A 23,542-nucleotide genomic window follows, 5' to 3' on the forward strand; every position below is an offset into this window, starting at 1 on the left:
CTTTCTCTCCTGGGTCAGGCTGGGGTGGGCTAAGAGGTGACCCCAACTCTCTGTCCAGTGGAAATGTCTGCACCTGCAGCTGCATCTCTGGGAGCTTTCTGAGTGGGGTCTCTGGAGGATCTTTCTGGATCCTAGCCTCCTGTTCAGTTTCTTTCTTTCGAGGACTCCTTCTGTGTTATGTCTCAGTCTGGTGTCCCCTCAACTTAGGGGACTAGGTCCCTGAGACCCGGGAGAACCAGGAGACCCAGGTAGGGTCTCACCTCATCTGAACTGGAAGTAGGGAAGTAGGGAGAGGTGGGTGTTGGATGTTCCTTCCTCTCAGGTGGACAACATTCTTGTTTTGTGGAGGTAGTCACTAGAACATTCCATTCTTTGCGTCTGTGCACCCAGCTAGCCAGATCTAGCTTGGTGCCTAGTGGTCAGTCAGAGATGTGCTATGAGATGCAAAAATAAAGAGCCGTACCTGCCTCACCCTCCCAGGCAGCCAGGCTAGCATCCTGCCACTGCTGATCAACAGCCAAGAAGCTAGATTGAGTTCTAGACCTGACCAGTCCTCGGAAGAGAGGTAGAAATCTTAGCAGTTACTAAAAACAGTAATAGTCAATAGCCCCAGAGTGCTTTACTGCATTCGAAGCACTTTACATGTTAGTACTCACTTAATTCTTACAACAACACTGTGTGGTAGGTCCTAGTACTGTCACGATATTACAATGAGAAAATCAAGGCAGAAGACTTGCTCAAGGTCACATGGCTCAAGAAGCTGATGGCGAGTCTGATTTTAGAGTCCGTACTTTTAATTCCTATGCAGTCCTCCTGGTTTCCATTTCTATTCCTAGAGCATAGGGTTTGTTCCTCAAATATTTGTTGAGTGTCTGCTCTGGGCTGGGCATAGGGTGGGAGGGTTTAAAGGTGAATTGGAGATTGTGTGCCATGGTGGGTAGAGAGACATGTAAACAAGAAATTGTCCTTCAGCATGAGAGGTGCCATAATAGGGGCAGAAATGTATAGTTGGGAACAAGGAGGGCAAGGTTCGTACTGCCTGGAGCAAGTGTCACCGAAGGGCAGACATGGAGCAGCAGGAGGACATTCCAGGCAGAGGGAACGGCATGTGTGCAGGTATGAAAGCTTACAAGAAAGAGAAATGTGGTGTGCCCAAATGTCGAAACCTCTTGGACAGTGACTGTCAGAGGGGTTGCCAGAGAGCTCAGGGCTGGTGCTTCCGTCCAGCTTCCTGATCCAGCCTGTCCTCCTGCTCTGGCCTCCAAGCTCCCAGTACCTACTCTATGCAAAGCACTGTGCCAGGTTTGGCCCAGAGTGTGGGATAAAAGCAATAGCCTGGGTGGGGGAGAAAGACTTTGTGATCAGCTGCAGATACAAAGATCTTTGTGGCTGGTGCTATTCTGGAGGTGAAGGGAAGGCTGCTGGGAAGAGCTAGATGCAGAAGGATTATGGGAGAACTTGGGGACTTGCAGATCTTGGTCATCTCCATACAGGAAGACTTTCAGACTGTAGAGAAGGGACGCTCTGTGTGTATGTGTGGCGTCCTTCTCCTCCTTTTGCCCCTGCAGCTGGGTCTCTGGCGATCTGACATGCCTTTCTTTGGTGCTGGCCCTTGGAGGGTTGCCAGGTAAACCGGTGGCCAGCCCTAAAGATGTAGCCAGAGGAAAGTGGGTGATTCAGGCTGCTTCTCAGACACTGCACCCCCTCCCCATTACATGGAAAAGGCTCTGAGAGACTCTTTCCCTTGGACCCTACAGGGCTGATAGTGCTTATTTTTCCTTCTCGGGATAGACCAGAGTCCCTCCTGCAGCTCCTCTGGTGGGAGCTAGCAAGATTCCCCAGGGAGGGCAATGGTCCCAGATGCCCCTGTCCCTCATAGGTTCACTCTGCAACAGTGGATGGGGTTACTCGGCGAGGGTCAGTGTAAACTCCTGTGGTGTCCTTTCAGGCTTTAAGCTTGCCTGTACATGTGGTAAGCGTCAGGAGCCCCGGTTGAAACGCCCTCCAGGGAGCAAACCCGGGATAATTATTGATGGGGCAGCGGCGGACTTCTGACCTCCGCCTGGGAGGGCCCGGACCCGGAACGCGGGCCTCAGCCTTGGCGAAGGGAGGTGGGCGGGCCGCAGAGGAGGGCCAATCAACACGACCACAACAGTCCTGCCGCGCCGACCCTACCCAAACAAAGCAGCATGTGCTCGCGCCCCGCGGACCCTGCTGGGGAGCCGAACAGCGAAGCCGCCTCCACTCCACAAAGAGGAGCTGAGCGCGGCGCCCGCCCCCTCCCCCTAGAGCGCGCGGAGAGGGTTCCGGGTCCCTCCAGAGCGGCCGCAGAGGGGAGCCGGGGGACCGCGGGGCTCGCGAGCACGCGCCGGGCGGAACCAGGAAGCGGCGCGCGCCGGCGCGGGGCGCGCTCGGGGCTGCGGGCGACGCGCGCGGCCGGGCCTCCGCGCGCGAGTGGCGCGCGCGCCCCCGTGGGTCGCGGCGGGGAGGAGAGTAGGCGGCTGGAGCCGTCACCCTGGGCTGGACCGAGCGCAGGAGACTACGCACGGCGGCCCGGCCAAGGGAGGGAGCGAGCGAGCGAGCGAGCGGGCGAGCCCGAGAGCGGGCGGGAGGCAGCCGCTGGCGCCCGAGGGGCCGAGCGAGGTAGGAGCTGCGGGGCCAGCCCGGGGTTCGGGGCCCGCGGAGGGAGGCCGGGGAGCCCGCCCGGGCGGGGCCCCGCGCCCTGGCCGCCGCCATCGCTCCCTGGCCGGGAGGGCGGGCGCGGGGGCCGCGCGCTGGATGAGGGGAGCGGCTGGGCGGCGAGGGCTGGGGGCGCGGGAGGGGCGTCCTTAGGAGGCAGCGGCGGGGCGGAAGGGATAGAGGGCAGGGACGGTGCGTGCGCGTGTCTCGAGGTGGGCGTGCGGGGGACCCCGGCGCCTACCCCCGAGAGCCAAGGGGCCGCCATCGGCCCCCTCCCACCTTCGTGGTGCAGTTCCAAATAGCCCCCTCCGGCTTCTCGCTTTTTCTCTCTCTCTCTTTTTTTTTTTTTCCAGAAGAGGTATCTGCGACTCCTGGGGGTGGGATGAGCCCAGGGCTGTCCGGTGGGGTGGGGGTATTAGCCAAGCTTCAAGGAACAGCACCTTATAAGGAATCTAGACAACAAATACGAATGTTTCGATCAGGCTCTGAGGTGCAAGATCCCTCATCAGGACCCGCCAGGCCCGGGCGTGTGCGTGTGGCGGTGGGATGCAGCGCGTTCTTTTTTTCCAGCCAGGGATAAAGAGTTAAAAAGTGACCCTGGTGTTGGGGGTAGATACGCAGAGTCGGAAGGGGAGTCGTTGTGTCACCAGAGCTGGTCTGAGGCTAAAGGAATCTGGCAAGATGGTCAGGCGGATCAAGGAGAAAAGAACTTGTGTGGAGCAAGAGGCGTTTGCAGACACTTGTAGCCAGCAGTGATGGGAAAGGCAAAGAAGGAAAACAAGCGCCAGCTTTTAGGAAGGGGGGATTAATGAGAAACACAAGAATTTTAAAGGCAAAAAGAAATCGCGAGCTTCTCTTTCCTAAAGAGCCATGCCAGGTCTTTTTCTTCTTGTTCCCTATGATCCTGGCATACTGATGTATCAAATAAATAGTGCTCAAAGTGGGCCATAGAATGTTAGAGCTAGAAAGGCCCCCGGTGGCAATGCTATATTCTTCTGTAGTACAAATGAGGAAACTGAGGCCAGATAAGTGGAGTGAGTGGCCTGCTCCGTTCACACAGCTGTTCGGTACTTCAGGAACTGAAATGTCGGTCTGAGGACTCAGATCAGTGCTCTTCCCAAAGCACAGTAAAGTGAGAGATCTTTGCTTAAATACAGTTCCATAAATTGTCTCTGTAATGTCCTCGGGGAATGCCCCTTGAAAGGGCTAGTGTGTCACCAAATTGTTAAACTGAGCGTAGCTCCTTTTTGCAGTCTTCAAATGGTGTTTATCATCCGATAGTACCTTAGGTTTCCAAAGTGGTTGATTAGCCGCCTGGGCCATAATAAGCTTTCAGCTGTTGAGTATATTATCTAAAATAATTTTGTTATCGTTCAATTAAGATAATAGATCCTTGCCTCTTTCGTCAATATTTTTCTGTTATTGTGCATTTGTTTATATTATGTTGATTACATTGTTTATATTCATTGGCAGTAGTTCTTAGAAAAGGATGTGTTTTACTTATTGTGCATTTCATATTCTTCTAATTTCATTTCATCACACTATGAACGTTAGATCAGTTCTGATAATTTCAAATGGTGAAATTCTGTTGATTGACTTTATTTCAAGGCTTCGGGGTTTTTGTTTGTTTTGGTACCGATTTCTATTTCATGGAAGATCACTGTTAGAATTGAAAGTGTAAATGGGAGAAGGGGCTGCCAATTTTAAGAAAAATTTATTATGTGACAATTTGTGACGTCGGTCATGTTTAATCAAAACAGCACCACACCTTTTGGTGTCTAGTAGATTTGTGTAGCCCTTGGAAGATGAAAATTTCAAACACCTGGTTGAGACACAGGGAGGGAATGGAGAGATCCTTTTTTGAAAAAGCAAAGCATCAGAAAAAAACAAAAGTTGATTTCTATCACCAGCAGTTTGGTTATTGCATAACTTGGAGCTAAACTGCACAAAACCTTTGCTGTATCCCCAACTAAATAAATTACCCCACCTTCTCACTAGTCAGGATTCACATTTTTTGCCCACAGGATATTAATGTGGATAGTGTTAAGAAATTTAAGGTGGATATGTTTCTTAAATGGGGACTTCATGGTATATATGATAGAAGGGGGAAAAAGTGCTATCACTGTTTGGAGTATTACAACATAAATATTTTAGTCAGCACTTCCTATTGTGTCCCAACTTCTCATTTCATCTACATTTTCTTGCAATTGATTTTTAAAAATTTCATTTACATATGCAAAAGCCACATCAAGACTAGTAAAAGGTGTCATTTGTTGCTCTTTGGGTACTTAGGTCAATTTATTTCAAGTTTATGAAGTTATATTCAAATTATTTCAGGTTATACCCAAATTATTTGTGATTTGTGTTAAGTTTAATTTACACATGTTCTTGTGGTGATTCATTTGGCTTGTTTTTGCGTAGGTAGGTGATACAGGTAGGCTCATTATAAAAGGAAGATGTAATAAATAGGTAAATAATATGCTGAAGATTAGGTTGCAGGTTGAAGGTGGAATCAAAGGAAGCTTAACTCTTCTAGTGCCCTGCAAACGTGTGTATCTCACAAAGTATTCACAGATTTCTGGTTGTTCTGATGACCAGTGATTCTCTTTCCTCCCCTTCTATTAGAATATAGATCACAACGTTATTCCTACAAAAGAAAGCAAAAAACCTGTTTTTTTTTTTTTTTAATTAATTTGTTTTGAGCATTTGAAACATTCTTTTCAAAAGTTATCTGAAAGTTCTAGGTTACTGAGCTCTTCAGAGGAATATCCTTTTTGCTGCATAATAGAGTATCAAAATACTTTGACTCTGACACTTCTTAATGAAAATAATGTTTAAAAGTTTGTTCTAAAGTATCACTGTCCCCAATTCTGTGTGGTGTTTAAAGGAAAAGATTTTTCTTTAAATCTGAGCTTTGTTAATAGAACCGTTCTAAAATCAGAAGTATTTTTTTCCCCTGCATTGTTGGAGACATAACAGTTTTATGCTTATTTCTGGGAATAAGAAAGTCAAATTTAACAATCTAGTTTCCATTGATCAGACAGTTTTTGGTACATTTAAATTGTGAGCATCACAGTGATTAATATTTTTTTCCTTTGAAAATTGCATTCTCTTAATTGTTGTGTCCTTGTTTTAAGTAGACTGTTGACACCTGGATTTTTTTTTTTTTTTAATTAGTGAGGATCCTTTACTACTAAAAAACCTAAGCCAGTTTGGAGAAGATTTTATGTATCTAAATCTATGCTATTTTTACTAATCAAAGAGAGGAATAATTTACACGTGTTAGACTTTTAGTTGGTTGAACAAGACCCTCACTTTTGGTGGTTTCAGGGTTTTAAATGACGTTTTATTACTTTTGTTAGTTTTGGTCACACCCATGACTTCCTTGGAAGGTATCTTTGAGGTTGGTTTCCTTTTTTTTTTTTAATGGTAATATTGGGGTGGGGGTGCTTCCTGTTTGTATTTTCAAAATTAGGTCCACATGTTAACCTTCTCATAGTGTCACATTTTAATTTTAAATGTATAAAGACAAGCGTCGGATGCCATGTGGTTTGTCTTTGACCCACTGTACTGCGTCATGACAGCTTTACTGAGCTCAGCCTGACTACCCAATTGGAAAGGCAAGACATTCCTGAATCTTCCCACCTGTATTCAAGGTTTAGCTGCCTTGGAAGGAATCTTAACAACTATAACAACAGAGGTGCAATTAACAGAAAAATGGGGCTGTTGCTTTCTGTTTTCCTCCCAGGTGCCTAGAAAATGCACAGCACTGAGTGAAAACGTCTTCCATGGAGCCTTGAATGTTAGAGCTTTCAAGAGGGGTTGCCATAGGTTCATATGATACAGAGCCATCTATTAAGTAGTGACTGAAGTGGGTTTTCTGACTTCATCTGAAAGCCATACAGAATATCATGGAGGACATAAGAACAAGGAGAAGTTTAGGGTATGGTGGTAGTAGAACTTTGGAGGAATCACCCTCAGCCATAAAACTCTTCCTTGATCTTCCTGGATAATTTTTACGTGGTAGGTCGCTTTTCGTATAAATGTTGGTGTATGAGTTATGGGGAGCATCGTGGAGAAGTAATTCTTGAAAGGAATACGTATAGTATTGTTGCAGTGATGGAAGCATGTGGCCTTTTCTTGGCCTTCAACTAACTGTATTCTAAGAAGTGTAATGGCTAAATAGACTCCTAATTAAATTGGCGTTTCAAACACGTTAGCAGTTTAGAGGCAGTTTCTCTCTCCTAGGTTTTCTTTGAGATCACATCACTAACGGCAGTACTGCGTTATGCGTTAGTATGTTGCGCAGTTATGCATAATGCAAGTTAATACATAGAGTTAATAAATAGAGTACCTTGACCTCCTGTTTTTGCTCCCATAGTCAAGAAGAGAGAAGTTATATTTAGTCACATACTAGATATTTTCTTCATTAGTTTTATTCATAGTTTTATTCATCCATTTCCCATGTATTATAGTACTATTAAGATGAAAAATACATATATTGATTGATAAAGAACATTTATCTTTTGGAAGCTAGCTTGCAAAAATCTACTCTAATGTTCATTTTCCATTTATTCTTCCATTGCCTTTGGTGCTCTGATTAACTCTAAACATTTTTCTGTTATGTAGAGAAATACCTCCATGTTCTCTGCACTGCTAGATTTTTGAGGTGCTTATGCTGACTCATTTTTTAAATTATACTAAGATACAGAGTATGGTTTGAGAACAGTAATGAGATTCTCAGAAAATATGAAAACTTTCCTTTCTGACTAGTTAGAGAAAGGTTGGGGAAGACAAGGGGAAATACATCAATGAGCCAATCAATTATTGTTATTTGTTGGGATTAATTTGGTGACTAATATTTTCAATGCCCATCAGGCTAGTAAAAGTGACTTTGGCTTTACCTTGCAATGATAACAAGACAAACCCAAGTGTTTTCTAATACTGCTTGTTTTTTCCTATGAGGGGATTTTTTTGCATATGGGAAATCAAACCAAAGTTACCAGTAACGGCCACATCCATGATTTGTATAAAAAATAATGATTTACCACTCTGGGCTGTAGCTCTACTTTCCATGGGCTCATCTGGGAAGGTGTACTAATTATTTATATAATAATTATTATGCCATCTTTGAAAAAGTGATCACAAAATTAATTTAAAAGTACTTCAAATTATGCCCCAAACCTAAAAGTAGAAAGATAATAAAAATAATACCTAACATTGTCCACTTAGACTGTGCCAAGCTGACACTGTTTATAAGCTCTTGCCATGGTTTAATTTATGATCCTCAGAGGGGTGAGTATTATCCTCAGATGAAAGATGAAGAAATGGTCACAGAGAAGTGAAGTAATTTGTCCAAGGTCACATTGCTGGTAGTGGCAGGGCTGGACCCAGACTCAGGCCAAGCTGATTCCAGAGGCTGCATTCTTAACCACTGCAACCGCAAAGGAGAGCAGGCATCTGCCACTTTGCAATGCGACATTTGGTTTCCTTGAGGCTTGCATTTCTTTATTTGTGTTCCAAAATGGACTCTTGTTTTTAGTAGAAATTTTTAAATGTATACTTGTATTTTTTTTGAGTTTATGAAGGGGACAATAGGGTTTTCCTAACCAACGTGTATATTCCTGATGGAAATTATATTAAAGCAAAGGAAGTCTTAATTTTAACTCTTAGGTTGTCCTTTGTTGTTCTTCCACTAGCTTTACCATATACATCACAGGAGAAGAGCTATAAGCTGTCTCTTAGGCTTCTGTTTACAAACAAGAGGACCTTTTGTGCTGGTGTGGTATGAGACATGCCACGTTTGTTGACTGAGAATGTCAGTATCCAGCTCATTTTATTTACAACTTTATTTTGAAGGGATTTATGGTCCTGTTCTTGTTTCAGTGAAGCTTTTTAGAGTTAGTAGTTGTGATTTCTGAGATAGAGGACTTAAGAATTTCAATTTGAGGGGATAAGTTTTAAAGCAGCTGAACTTACTGTGTGTTTAGAGCTGCGCAAAGGCCATTAGAAACTAGTCTCAGAAATGTATTCCTTTTTGTGTGTTTATTTTCTCTTAGCACTTTTCCTTAGAGGTATGTTGTGAAGTAAAATCTTGGAGACAGAATTCACAACCCTAAAGTGTAATGATCTGAATTTGAGAGATCAAGTCAGGGATGAGAAAAACTTCAGTTCCCTGAGCAGAGAGTATGAACTTGTTCAAATAAACAGAGGATGTTAGCTTCCAGAATTGTCAAACTGTCACCTTTGACCAGGGTTGAATTTTCTTTGAATGTTGACAGAAATTACAATGTCAGTGGAAAAAGCTTAATGTGAAGTATCTATAACTCAGAATTTCCTTATGTTTGTGTCTGTGAGATCCTACAATTAAAGCTGTGGGTTTTTTTTTCTTTCTGTCTGATGAGTTTTAAAAGCCTTCAGTGGGGTTTTCCAGTCTTTAGGTGAGAGTCAGTTAGAAAGTTTGTGAAAAACTATTTTGTGTTGTCTAAAATTCAGAGCCTATAGCGTTTAGCAAATCACTATTTTATGTAAAGAATGGGATTTAAAAAAAATCCAACCTGAGGGAAATATTTTAAATAAGCTAAATTTACAGATGTCATTATAGCATATAGAAAAAGAAACTATTGAGCACTTAATCTATTAAAGTACCAAAAATTGGATTTTATCAGCTTCATACTATAGCATTCTACAATATAATACAAAATTCTACGATTCATGATTTGAACTAGGTAAAACGGCCTTTCAGAAGTAGTGCTACTTCTGTTTTTCCTTTTGTTTCGTGTTTCTATAAATCTTTTTGGTCATCTTTTAGGCTTGAAAAAAGTAGCAGACTAGGGACCTACAAGAAATATATTGCTCTTTATAAAATGAAACAGTTCACCCTGTGTATTTATGTTTTAGGGTTTGTGATCTGTTTCTGATAAAAAGTAAGAGAGAATAACAGTGAAAATTGGACACTAGAGCTTTACTCCAAAAGGTATGGAAGGTCTATTATATAGGGATGCAATGCAAGTATCCCTTCTTTTTTTTTTTGTTATTATTTCAATTGTGTGATAATCTGTGGAAACCCTGAATGTGGGCATATTTTAAAGATGAGTTTATCTTGAGATGAGTTTAAATATCAAGTAAAAATACCAAATTTATTGTAATGTGTATAGAGATTGGCCTTCCTCCTTAACTGTTGAAGGTATCAAAACAAAATAGAAAATATTTGGCTTCCTGAATGACATGGCTACAGTGAACATGCTGAGTTGGTGATGAAGCATGATCCTTTGATTTTGCAATACCAGAGCAAAGCACATAATTTTAAAGGAATGGGTCCTTAAGATAACTTATTACCTTAAGCACACATTTTAAATTTTGTCCCAGAAATGTGACATCATCAAAATTTATGGTTTTGAATTTTTATTACACAAGTGTAAGAGGTCTAGCTGGGACAGAACTTAACACTACTTTCCAGTTGTACTGGTAAATTTGAACAGCACAAATATAAAAACAGTGACTTTTATGAAATAACTCATAAAAGAAATACATATATGTGTGTGTGTATAAATATAAATATATACACACATATTAAAACTTCTTTATGCCAAAAATGCTAGAAATCAAAGATAAATGACAAAATAAGAAAAATATTTTAAACATATATGACAAAAAGTTATGGGTTAATACTCTTACTATATAAAGAATATATAGAATAATGAGAAAAAGGTGGTTCTCCCAATGGGAAAAAGAGCAAAAGAAGAAATACAAATGGCCAATAATCATATAAAATTATGTTCAACTTCACTAGAAATCAAGACATGCAAATTAAAACAATAACATAATTTTCCCGAGTAACAGCTTTACAAAGACTAAAGATATTAAAACCAAAAAACAAAGTTGCTTAAGAATGTATGGAAGCTTTACACTTATTGGTCAGAATGTAAATTGGTACTTTTTTGAAGGACAGTTTGATATATATGTTGAAAACCTTAGAAGTATGCATACCCTTTGACCTAACAATTCCATATGGATGACACAGTCTGAAATACGTTCAAGGATTTGTATACAAGGTTGTTCCTCATAGTCTTCCATAAAATAGAAATAAATTCGAAACAACTTCAGTGCTCAGCATTAGAGGATTAATGAACTAAATTGAGGAATAACTATATATTGGAATATTATTAAGCCATTTCAAATCATTATAAAACAATAATGACTTAGGTAAACTTCACTGTTATATGTATGTAGTTGCAATATATTTTTAAATGAAAAAGCAAATTACAGTCACATACAGTTGGGCTTGAAAAAAGTATAGGCACTGACAAAAGATTTCTTCTGGGTTGTGGGATTCTGGGTGTATGTGTGTGCACATTCTAGTATCTTCTCATTTTTCTATAATAAATAAGTAATAATGAACAAGAAATACTTTTGTAATCAAGAAATTATTTTTAATGAATAGATAAACAAAGTGTGAAAGATATATAATGGAATATTATTCAGCCATTAAAAAGAAGGAAATCCTGCCATTTGTGACAACATGGCTAAACCTTGAGGGCATTATGCTCAGTGAAATCTGTCAGACAGAAAAAGAAAATACTGTATGACCTCAGTTGCATGTGGAATCTAAAAAAACTCAGCTCCTAAAAACAGCAGATTGGTGGTTGCCAGGGGAGGAGGAGAGTGGGGAAATGGATGAAGGTTGTCAAAGGGTACAAATTTCCAGTTATGAGTAAGTTCTAGAGATGTAATTTACAGGATGGTAACTGTAGTTAACAATACTATATTGTATATTTTACGTTACTAAGAGAGTAGATCTTAAAAAAGTCCTCACCAAACACACACAAATTGTAACTATGTGAGTTGATGGATGTGTTGACTAACCTTATTGTGGTAATCATTTTGCAGTATATACTTATATCAAATCGTTCCATCTGTATCTTAAACTTACACAATGTTATATGTCAATTATATCTCAACAAAGCTGGGGAAAAAGTTATTTTTTAAATGGCTTTTGCATATTAATTTATCTTAGAGTGAGAAACCTATTTTTGTTTTCAGTTAGTGTTTCCTTTTTAGGAGCAGAAAAGCAAGGAGCTTGTGATGTTTGTGTTAAATATTAGGCATAGTATACTCATTCATTACGGTTATATGACATCTTTTGTTGATGAATGATATAAAATCATTCTAATTGTATTTAATGTTTTCAGAGTTAAAATAAATGAACTTGAGGACTGATTTATTTCCTATTCTTGATGGAATGCTCCATATTTCTATCTGTAAGCTGATAGAGAATTATACTGCTTATAAATATAATAAAGAAATTATAGTATTTTACCTGTGTATGTATTTTGCTAGGTTACCATTCATTTTGCATTGAAGGGGTGGGTTTGTTTTTTCCAACTTTTGAAAATATATGGTATGGTTAAACTTCTTGCAACCCTGAACATTGTATTATTTTGGTGTATTTTCTGCATTTGCTTTTATACTGCTTTCTCTTTCATGATGATACCTACAAAAGTTGCTAGGTTTATGGATTTCTTTTCCATTAGTCACGCTTAATGACTTCTTTGTGTTTATTATGATATTCATTTGGGAATATCTGGTAAAGGAAATCTCTGGTGAAAGACACTTTCTTTTGGGTATGTGTCATTGCTAATGCAAGAGACTTGTGTTCTGCCTTAATTAAATTACATTAAATATTTCTTTGTAACTAGATGTAGTGTTTAAAAGCATTGTAATATTTTAACAAGTTAAGGAAGAAAAATGAAAATAAATTACAAGTTTATGTTTTAGGAGAATTGTGAAAGGAGCTATGTAGGTCTTACCAGTTTGCACCAAATAAAATTACAGTCTTAAAAAAATACATATGTTTGAGCCCAGCAGAACACCTACATATTTAATGTAAAACTCAGCTCAGTAAAAATCTACCTTAACTTAGATTCTGCCTTGTAACTTATTGTAATGGAATTTCCTATAGCAGAATTTTATTTTAAATCAGGTTTGGAAATACTATAACGTAAAAGAAATCCTATTGTTACCTTTTGGTGTTTTTTTTTTTTAAACCTAAATCGATAGGTAGTTAATTTAAATTCATGAAGATAATAATTATTTTTTTAAGATAATTATTTTTGTGTGTTAAAGATGAAACTATAAATTGCCCAATATGCCTTCATAAATAAATTCTATTGACTTTTAGATTCTTTTTTACTTATCACTTCTTACCTCCTCTGCATCCTGAAAATGTGATAATCTCATTTAATCCAAAATTATCTTTTCCTTTGGTTTCAGTTCATTTATAGTTGCAGATTTTCCCTGTAATCTGTTTTATCATTATAATATTACTGTGACCAGTTAGAATAATCCCCTTTCTTCTCTTATGTATCTGAGTCATTTTCACCAAACCATGAGATATTTTTTAAATTATGTAAATTGGGACCTCAAATTTAGCATAATGTATTTCATAATATGGCACCAGTAAATTAATATTTTAAAATTAAAATATAAAATGATTGCTTTCTTCATTTAGAACTAGTTACTTGATCGTGTTCTAGTCTTTATTTGATTTTGAGAACTTGGCAGTCCTCACAAAGAGAAGTCTTTTTCTAAGTCCGTAAATCTTAACGTTATCACCTTAAAGGAGCTAAAATGTATGTAAGATTAAAATGACTAAAAAAAAATTACTTCTTTCAAAAGTTAACATAATTTTGGTTAAAACTCTCTAATCCACTTTTTGTCTCTTAGCTGCTAGAGGGCTTTTTGGGATTGTGTGTGTGTCTCTGTGTATTTAAAAATGCTTCCAAAGTGAGTAAAGAAATTTATTCCAAAATTTTACAGTAATTGGGCTACTAATCAAGGTAAGACTTAGTAAGTATAAAGTAAATATTTACTGACCAGTGAGCTAATGTGCTGTACAATCACATATGCTTTTTAAGGCAGTTATACAACAACTCAATCTGTTAAACTATATACACCAGTGGTTCTTAATCATGTGTGGACTAGGAGACCTTTTGAGGCTCTATTAAAACCACTGACTCTCTTCCCAGCAAGGTATACATACGCATAAAATTTTGCGTAGATTTCAAGAGGTTTGTGGACTCAGATTACAAGCTCCTACTGTAGTAAACAACCAGCTCTTCATTAACACAGATAATGGAGGTGGAGGAATATAGAGAAGAAATAACAATCCAGATTTGTTATTCAACCCTTTAGTCTTGTTATCTGGGGGCTCAGGAGGGACTTGTTTCCCCTAGGAACTAATAAATATCAGCCTGCTTCAACATTTTTAAGGTCTGTATTCCGTTGTCTAACTCCACCATAATTTAGTTAATCCATTAATAATTGATATTTAGGTTGTTTCCAGTTTTTCACTTTATAAACAACATGGTGGTGCAGATCCTTAAGCTGAGTAGATTTTTTCACATTTAGTGGACCATCTCCTTAATGTTAAGTTCTAGAAGTGGTGTTGCTGAATCGTTTGCGCATTTAGTGCCAGACTGCCCTCCAAAGAGACTATCTCTGTTGACATGCCCACGAAGAAGTAATGTATGAAGGGGTTGGCCATTTTCCCACGTCTTCCATTGCTAAGTGTTGGCAACCTTTCTGTCTTTGCTAGTTGCTCAGAATTGTTTGTGTTTCTTTGATTTCTAGCAATGTTGGACAGTGTCTCACATGTTTGCTGGCCATTTTGTTTCCTTTTTGTGATTTGCCTCTTTATATAATTACCCTGTTTTTCTATTATAGGTGTTTGAGTTTTCCCAGAGATCTTTCTGTCTTCCATATTACAAGTAATTTCCTCCCAATTTTTTCTTTTCTTTTCTTTTTTTTTCTTTTTGGTTTTCAACTTTGTATGGTATTTTTTGCAGTACAAAAATCTTAAATTTTTAGGTAATCTAATTTAGTAGCCGTTTCTTCTGTTATCTGGCTATTAAGACATACTTAGAAAAATCATCCCTACCCAAAGATTATAAAATTTTCATTTGTTTTTTCTCTTAGAATATTTTATGAGTGTTTGTTTGTTTTTGCTTTGTCTCTCAGTCCATCTAGAATCTATTTCTGTGTAAGAAGTGAGGTGGAAATGTAACTTGATTTGTTTTCCTGAAAATGACAATATTACGTGTTGATCACTCACTGTGCCAAGCACTGAGCTAAATGTTTCACATATATTAACAATTTCAACCTAAATCAATTCCAAATGACTAGCCAGTTGTCAAAAAAAAAAAAAAAAATCCACCATTTCGCACCAGCTCCCCCTTTTCCTCATTGATATAAAAGTCCATCTTAATATGTAAGTCCTCATATATGTTCAGATTGCTTCTTATCTATTCTGTTCCAGAGATCAGTATGCTCTGAATATACTACATTGTTTTAATTATTGGACATTTTGTTAGGATCACTAAAATTTTTTCAGAGAATAAGAGAGGTGAGAATTCACATGGACTTCCTTTGAAGTATTTGTTAGGGTAGATTTTTAATATAACTCAAAATGAGTTTCACATTCCTTGAACAGGTGGTGGATAATCAATAATTCCATTAAAGAATCTCTAGATTTAGGATTTAGTCTTAAATATATCTTTCTATAGAGATTATGTAATAGAACAGTAATTTTTAAAAACAATGCTTTGTACATCTTTAACTCAAATAGTGTAATTTCATTTTAACATTTAAGTAAGTATAGTAAAACTGTATTTTGAAAAATTTTTAATTTAAAAACTTAGAATTGCTTTCAAATTTTTCCTCCTAAGCAAAACCTAGAAGGAAAGTTATAATTGTTATAGATAAGACATATACGAGCTAGAAAACAGTAAATAAAAGTTATATAGGAATATGTGAAATGTTTGTTATAGACAAGCAACTTGTCAAGTATAAATATAAGTGTAATTTTCAAGAAGTCATCTTTAAAAAAATTAAATAGGTGAAATTAGTTTTAATAATAAGTTTTCTTTAACCCAGTACATCCAAAATATTACCATTTCAACATGTAATCAACATAAAAACTATTAAGGAAATATTTTACATTCCTTTTTTGGTGCTGAGTATTCAAAATCTGATGTGTATTTTACACATACAGCACATCTCAATTTAGATGCAAAATTTTACCAGAAATACATGCAGTGTTCAGATTTCATAAAACTTTTAGTTGATCAAGTAGATTCACATATTCAGGTTGTTCCAGACTTGAAAGTTTTCCAATAACCAAATTGAGCATCAAGTTTTAAGTTTCAAGTTCATTAAAATTAAATGAAATAAAAATTTAGATCCTCAGTCACACTATCAGCATTTCAAAGGCCCAGTGATAAATAGCACATGTGGCTAGTAGCTATCATATTGGATGGTACAGTTACAGGCCTTCTAAACAAATAAAATAAAATATAGTCTGTCTCCTGCTTTTAACATCTAGTTTACAAATAACTCAAATACAAATAGGGTCTCTTGCCCTCTGGGAACTGAAGTCATTGTTCTACAAGGGAGCAGAAGCTACTCTCACCTAAAAGAAGGTGATACCCCTAAAGCTTCCCAGCAGACCCCAACCCCAAACATACACAGATGCACTCCCTTTTTTGGGAAACTGCTGCGCTGAGGCCTGGCTGAAGTATCCACATCCTTGGAGGCCCTTTCTCTTGTTGGCAGTAGAGGAGCTGTTTGTGCTGTGCAGGAGCTGGGATGGGGGTAGGGGGATTACTTGTTACTAATGATATCCCTGACTAGACATTTCTAAGATCTTTTCCTTCAGAAACACAATTGTAAAGGGTAATTAAGTTTTGTAGGATTGTGGATCCACCTGCGTTTTTTGGGTTTACCTAGGAATTTCTCATTTCTTTATAACTTTGTTTCTATGGGGAAATGGCTCCATGTTCCAAACAACACATGTGCAAATGAATTTTGGAACATGATTCCATTTGTAAGATGACTAGAAGGAGATACCGGGAAGAGGTTGGGGGTTGCCTGTTGTTTTCGTTACAGAAAGGTGCAGGGGTGTGAGTATTGAACTTTGATCTGTCAGCCTAAATTGTCTCCTGTCACCTGTATGACCTTCCTCGCGACTCTGGAACTAAAGCAAGCCATGCTGTTTTAGGTAGAACTCAACTATCAAAATCACTTTTAAGCAGAGTTTGTTATTTGTTTTGCTTCAGAGTGTGTGTGTGTGTGTGTGTGTGTGTGTGTGTGTGTGTATGTGTTGGTGTTTTTGAAACTGAGTTTGCCTGGAAAAGAATTGTATTCCTCTTCTGATCTTAGCTACCTTTCATTTTCATGGTATACGTAAGGTTGATACTTGAAATTTGAGATCCATAGATGAAATTTTTCCTTTCAAACGAGGTTTTCCCCCCTAATATTAGTTTAACCTTAGGAGATACCTCACAGAGGAGAGTGATTTTTAGTTGTCATCCCAAGGCGATGGTAACTCCAGTTATGTGTGGAAGACTAACAGTTTCTGAAGCCCTCCTGGATGGAGAGACTCTGGGATGCAGGCAGTGCCCCTCATCCCTCTGTTCACCAGGCCTCCTGCTTAGTTTATCTTAATGGTCTTTTTGGATCTCTGATTCTAGAAGGAGCCTTGGAAGAAATGGGTAGAACTCGTGTGCTGCTCTGAATATTGGCTGACATCTGAGGCAAGCCAGTTGGCTTTTTAATGTTAAATAAAACACTTTTACTCCCATGTGGGCTTTAGGAAACCCTTTATTTTAATATGGTGTCCAAAGTAGATTAATTATAACCAAAGGCATCCTTATATAATTTATTGACTGTAAATTACTCCTCAATAAAATCAAGGGTTATTTCCATAAAGGAAAAATCCCTTTTTTCCCAAATATAATATGACAACCTATTTTAGAATATTTAAAATACTTCCTTAATGGTGAAAACTTAAGAGCATATACAAAAACTGTTAGGCTCCAAGGGGAATCTGACTCTTTTGTCTTAAAATTCATTATATTTATTATATTGAACAAAAGATTGTTGTGTTGAATTGAGAAACAGGTGGGGCATTTTCAAATATTTCAAAATATTTTTGTTATACCTAGGTTTTCATTGTGATGGTATTTGCTATTTTAGTAGAATTTGACGTCTATTTTATTCAATGGGAAAAAGAAGAAACTAAATGTTTGCAAGCCACATACCGCCTTGCACTGCTATGCATCGGTGGGTAGAAACCTGAGTGCTATTGTGAATTCTAAACTCCACGCTCTGTATTTTTAGTACTTTCTGGAGATTGAATCTGTACATCATCTCTGAGAGATAAATGATTTGGTTTGATTGTGGCAAGCACGAAAGTTATCCTCTATATAGAACTGTGTCTCCCGGGAAAAAGCTGGACTAATACCGTGCTGAAATGACCTTAACGGTGGAATCCTAGATTAGACCCACGTTACTTTGCATGTACTACACCTCCATAAAGATGATCACCTTCCTCCAGGGGTGAACAGATGTCCTGGCTTTGTCAGAAATTGCTTTCACATTGCCAAGCCTTTCACAAAACCCAGTCATCACCCTTGTTAGTCTGACTTTGTTGAGATGCTTTTAAAACTTGTTTCCAAATATCGGTTTGAATGCACATACTTTGCTGTTTACTTGTAAGGTTCTGCAATAGTCACGTATGGTGTCCTCCAACAGAAATAAAAAGAAGAAAATTAAAAGCAAAAATTGGAAAGTATAGCATACCCTGTGTTTGTTTAAATTTTGAAGTATTTCGCACCAGATACTAGGATCTGAGTTCCATAAAGGACATGTCTGTTTTGTTCACTGCAGTATCTTCAGTACCGAGAACAGAACCTGGCCTGTAACAGGTGCTCAATAAGTATTTGTTAAATGACTACTTACTGTTTCTACAAGACGGTTGGTCTGCTTATTTTTGTTTATGGCAGGCAGATCCTCATCTCTGATGATAAACATTGCTTGATGTAGAAGGTACCTTAATTCCATCTATTCCCTTTCAGTCTCAATGGAGAGAGAGAATGTATCCAGAGACTGCTTTAGCCCTCAGAAGGGCTGAAAGTATGCCTTTTGCTGTAGAAGAAGGAAAAGAGAGGGGAAAGCCAATTCTATTTCCTTTGGATTTCAGAGTTAGAAGAAATTTGAGTTCACTAGGCAAGAGCTGGCTCCCCCCGACCCACATTAAAAAAAAAAATTGTGCTTTTGTGTGTGTGTATTATCATTGTAACCAGTTTAAGTGTACAGCTCAGTGGCATTAAGTGTATTTACTTGTCTTACAACTATCACTCATCCATCTCCAGAACTTTTTCATCATCCCAGTTCGAAACTGTACCCATTAAACAATAACTCCCCTTCCTTCCCTCCCATAGACTCTGGCAACCACCATTCTTTCTCTGTATTTAAGTTTGACCACTCTAGGTACCTCATAAAAGTGAAATCATATAATATTTGTCCTTTTGTGTTTGGCTTTTTCTTTTCTTTTTAATATGGCCCCTTTGCTTGGAGACTTGATCATTTTTCTTTCCCCTATTTTTAGTTTTAGTATCTAGACCTAGCAAGTAATGGATACACAGTAAGTGTCCAGAGACAAGTTAATTCAACAGCTTGTTGCACGCCACTAGGGGGTTATTAAAGCCTTGAAAATGTGATTCTTAATCTGTATGTCTGTAGGCTTATCTCCTCCAAGTCTTGCTGATAAACCCGCACTGACGGTAATATCAGAGATTAGTCTTTCTCCATGTTTCATAAAGCAAATTGTTCTTCTTCTTATAGCCTGATTATGAACTGGAAAATTACTGGTACATTGTTGTGATTGTTTATAGAGGCATTAAGACAAACTCTCCATGAGAACAATAGCTGCATGAGAGTGTTTGATTGCAGCTTCATTAAGAAATTACTCGCTTCTATTCATTTCTCTGTTTTTCTATTCTCATTATATCTTTCTCCCTCTTTCTCTCCCTCCCTTTCTGTACCTTCCCTTCCAGTCTGTCCGTCCCTACTTCCATCCCTTTCTTCCTTTCTTTTTCCATCCTCATTTTCTTGAGTAGTTACTACAGAGACAACCTGGTCCTGTGGTCCAAATATAAGTAAAATAGTTACGACTCTCATTCATACCTCATATCTCATACTAGTCTGCCTGGAGGGGCGGGGGAGAGTAAGAGAACTAAATCCTTATTTTTTTTTTGTAAAGGACAGACACTAACCTGTTGAGGAAAAAGAGAAATATGCTGGGATATCTAATTGATAAAGAAACAAAGAGGAAAAGAGAGGGAGCACCTTGGAGAATGATTTTAAAAGTAACCTGTGCAATTGAGATTTCAAGCAGGATCTTAAACTATGGACTATTTTAGAGCCTCTTAAACAGAATGTTGAACATAGGGTTTGTTCTTCCACTGTATTCCCTGCTCAGTGACACCAGGCAAATCACTTCTGCCTTCCCTGATTCCATTTTCTCAACCTGTAAAATGGAGGGTCACAATTAGTTTCAGAACCACAGAAGTTTGAGCCAAAGCCATGAGAATATGAAAGGTATTTCTAAATTCAATTTTTATGATGTCTGCAAATTCAGGTGTTAGTATGCCAGAGACAGAAGTACAGACAGTGATAAATTATTCAAAACCAAGATTGGCTCCTTTTGGAGAGATGGAAGTGGTTGTGATGGAATCCAGTAGCCTCAGGATCCTGGGATTTTTGAATTTCAGAATGTTAGGAGAATCTTTGAGTCCTTCCTGTTTAAATATGAATGGACATATATTGCAATGATTGGCTTGCCTCCACTTCTCCCAGATAGAGATCACCAGTATTCGTAAAGTTTACTGGTCACAAATAGATTCTTTTGAGGGGGGCATAATTAGATTTTCATTTAGTTATTTACTTACTTATTTACTTATTTTTATGGAGGTACTAGGGATTGAACCCAGGACCTTCTGCATGTTAAGCATGTACTCTACCATTGAGCTGTACCCTCCCCCCCAAAAATAGATTCTTGCATTTCCCGTTCCTTGCCATAGGGCCCTCTTTCAGTTCAATATGCTTTTATTGGCACTTACTTTGGTTTTCTTTACAGCAGCAGCTGCTAATTAGTGACAGCTTTTGAGCAAGCAGCTTGTCATTTTTGGCAGGAGTAGGGGGCCATCCATAGCAATTCAAGACTGTATTTTCCTTTGCTAAATTTACTTTGCTACATGGAAATACATCTTGAATAAAAAATTGTCTGTAGTCAGAGATGGCTGTCTTTCCTGAAATATCTTCCTAAGCTGGCATTTGGTCCTGTAGTTGAAGAACTCTCAGGAGACAAAACATAGGTTCAATGTCTACCAGACCGATGCCATTAGTCCTGAGTTGTCCTGACGTTAATCTACATTGTGGGTGTAGAGCCTCAGCATCTTGTTTTGGCACAGTAATAAATCTTTCTGGATTGTACTTGGTAGTGTGCATGGTAACCGAAGGAGTGAATTGTTGACATACGTTGTGCTTTCCATTTATACTCAGCTTCTTTCTTGAGACATAATTAAGGGAAAGAAACAGTTTAGTTTGTATAAAGAAGAAGCTTTCTTTGGAATTTCAGCTCATAGTAGCATCATCACATTTTGTGTAATTCTCCTCTTTGAAATTGCTGCAAGGAGGTGTTAGCTCTGTTTTACAACCTTGTGGTGTTTATGGAATGGTACAACGTGTGATTACATTTGCCTTGATTAACACCAATGATGAGTCAAAACCTCCGTCACAGTTTCTATAAAGTCTGATTCAGTCCCATTATTCCTATAATAAGGATTCAAGTTAATGACCTCCCTAGTGTTAAAAATAACATCTTGAAGAAGAGAGCTGACCTACCATTCATTTCCCGCAATTTAGGTTCTTTTTGTAACACGGAGGTCTACCAAAATTATATTTAACACCCAGTTGTTGAATATCTACCATGTACCAAGTGCTACGTTGAGGAAATTGCAACGAATGAGACATGGTTCCTGCCGTAGGATAATGTAGTCTAGTAGTTGAGCAGCAGATAACTCAAAACTGCTTTAGTTCTTATGCCCAGAGTGTAGGGTAAATACTAATTCTGGAGATGTAAAGCATTCCATCTTTTTAAAATGAGATAATCAAAATGTAAGTATCATATTGATTTTTTTTATAGCTAAAGGTTTTAGAGATTGTGTGAGACACCTTTCATAGGCGTATAGAATTGCCAGCTGTCCTGGTCCCACATTGTCCCATGACATGGCGTACAACGGTTAAATTCAGATACTGTCTTCCACATCAGAGTAACTATCTCTTAGTGGTAAACCCAAATGATCTCCTAACATTCAAATAATATTTAACATGGTTATTTCTGCATTTGTCATATTAGTGTTTACCAGTTATTGCAGGAATTTATCATTTACATCTTGTCTCTAACTTCACATGCACATCAGCATTAGGTAACTTGATCTTGAATTATTGATATCCTGTGTACAGTTAACTGAGATAACTGACTTCAGTATCTTGTACTATCCTAAGCACTAGAATATTGCACAAGTCGTTTTCTCACTTGTATTAATGATATTCTCCCTTTCATGAGAAAGATTTTCTGCCAGCAGAAAACCCAAATTTAGGATGCTTCCCTAGTAAATATTGGTGATAGATAGTAACGTATCTAATGGAAACCAAATAAGGAATTTGGGAACAAATAAAACAAACGTAACCACTCTGTTTCTTATAGGAAATGTCACAGTGTTAATTCTGACCACAAGTAGTCAGGATCTAGGTTTTTGACCTCAGTGTCACTGGAAAGTTACCCACCCCCAGAAGGGTTCTCGTTATTCTCCGCCCACTCCCTTTTATAATCTAAAGCTTTTAGCTGATTTCTGATTGATTTAGAGGAGTGAAGGTGAACCACCAAACCCCTAATATGGCTTCCTTTGGTCACGTTTGAAGGTTTGTCATCTTGATGTTCTCTGACCTTTAGGGAAAAGAGTCCCATTTAAAATGTTTTTGGATTGTCAAATAATTTTTTTGTATTTATTTGTGAGTTGCACTTTATTTATTCACCTTGTAGCTTTTATCACAAAGCAATCTTAAACCACAGGTGTCATGGTCAGAAGAAGACTCATTTGGTTAGGAGAGGTTTTTAGTAAGAAAAGCTCTGGGGTTGAGAGCATGAGCCCAGGAGGTGGACAGCCTAGCGTTAATCTCAGCTTCTTCACTTACTTGCTGCAGGACTTTGGGCAAATTTTCTAACTCTTAAGCCTATTTCCTCTTGTATAGAATGGGAATAATAATCATACTGCCTCATGGGCTGTCATGAGGATTAAATGAGGATGAGTATAAAGTGCACACAAAAGCGCATGCGGTGCTAAGGGCCCCTTGAATGTTTATTATTACTACTGTTACTGTCATTACCATTATTCTCCTTTCTCATGCTAATTCCTTTGCTGTTATTTCAAGTTTGGTGATTAAGTACAGGAAAGTCTTGTAAATTGAATAGTTGGTTTTGTTTCCAATGTGAAACAGTTTGTAGTGTGGGTAGCAGTAGTTAATTTAGCATATATAACAAACTAATAAGTTCCTCCTTGAACCCCAAACTGTCTTCATTTCAAAGGAGATATTCTCAGAGTGGGGTTGCATGCTCTCCATCATCAAAGCCTAGGATCTTTAGAACAAGAGCATGTCTCACAAAAAGCCTTGTGTCTCTGTTGCCACCACAACCTGAAACTAACGAGTTAGAAACCACATAGAGCTCTATGACGGGCTGGAAGAGCCCTTCCAAAGGACCCGTCACATTTTCTTGTAAGTTGCATGTAGGTAGCTAAGCCAGGAACTGATCTGGTTGAGAAAACTTAAGTCTTCATTTTTCTTTCCTCCTTCTCTTTTATACTCAAAGGATCTGATTTTGTTGCCTCTGGGAAGACTGAATGCATAGGTGCTCACTTAATTTAAAGGAGTCTTTGTGAGAATGCTGTATTGTCTCTTTGAG

The 23,542-nt window shown here is 38.4% G+C and overlaps 1 protein-coding gene across 4 annotated transcripts in view; it reads left to right on the forward strand.

Moving 5' to 3' along the window:
- Positions 1-976: 976 nt before the first annotated feature.
- Positions 977-23,542, forward strand: part of LOC105080118 (signal transducer and activator of transcription 5B) — a 57,522-nt gene continuing 34,956 nt past the window's right edge. The window contains exon 1 of one of the 4 annotated variants that reach the window (XM_074343392.1): positions 977-1,116. The gene's annotated coding sequence lies outside the window, so the exon portion shown is untranslated. Of the gene's footprint in view, positions 1,117-2,422; positions 2,644-23,542 lie in introns of those variants that run through there. The other 3 variants (XM_074343394.1, XM_074343393.1, XM_074343391.1) reach the window with 3 other exon arrangements.

Source organism: Camelus bactrianus, chromosome 16 (genome assembly GCF_048773025.1).
Source record: "Camelus bactrianus isolate YW-2024 breed Bactrian camel chromosome 16, ASM4877302v1, whole genome shotgun sequence".
Taxonomy (NCBI): domain Eukaryota; kingdom Metazoa; phylum Chordata; class Mammalia; order Artiodactyla; family Camelidae; genus Camelus; species Camelus bactrianus.